This window comes from Condylura cristata, unplaced genomic scaffold (genome assembly GCF_000260355.1).
Source record: "Condylura cristata isolate star-nosed mole 26May11 unplaced genomic scaffold, ConCri1.0 scaffold00031, whole genome shotgun sequence".
Classification (NCBI taxonomy): domain Eukaryota; kingdom Metazoa; phylum Chordata; class Mammalia; order Eulipotyphla; family Talpidae; genus Condylura; species Condylura cristata.
In genome coordinates, this window is record NW_004567132.1 from 24,758,630 (window position 1) to 24,759,262 (window position 633).

The following is a 633-nucleotide window of genomic DNA, read 5'->3' on the forward strand; positions in this document are numbered from 1 at the left end:
GACCAGGCGAGAAAATAACAAGAATAATGAACAGCCATATACCAGAGACATTTTGTGGGGTTGGAGTGGGGAATGGGATCAAAAACGGGGGGTGGGGAGGGAAGTGCACGGGATTATGGTGATGGCACACGGATGACTTGGTGATGGGAAACCCAAGGGGATTACAATTGAGATGGAAAAAAAAGTGTACAAAATAATGTAAAAATAAAGTGTTATAAAATAAATAAATAAATATCACTTCATGATAGCTTAAAACACTATTTCCCTTTCTTGCTGAATCTGCAGAAGCAAAATTGGGTAAAACTGCCGGCACCTTCACAAACCACGGTAGTGGTACCGAACTGTACAAATACTCTGCACCGCTACACACTTATGGTTTAAAAAAAAAAGAAAAAGTGTGGTTTCACTTAAAAATGTTCTTGATGGAGCAATAAAAATTATTAACTTTATTAAAATCTCAACCCTTAGTATGCCTCTTTTAAATATTTTATGTGACAAAATGGAAAATGCACAAAAAACACTTTTGCTATAAATGAGAATATGGTGATGTCTAAGGAAAAACACCCTGCCATTACTGAAGCAGCAAGTTGGGTTTTTTCATTGAACACAATTTTTACTTGAGTAAACCGCTGA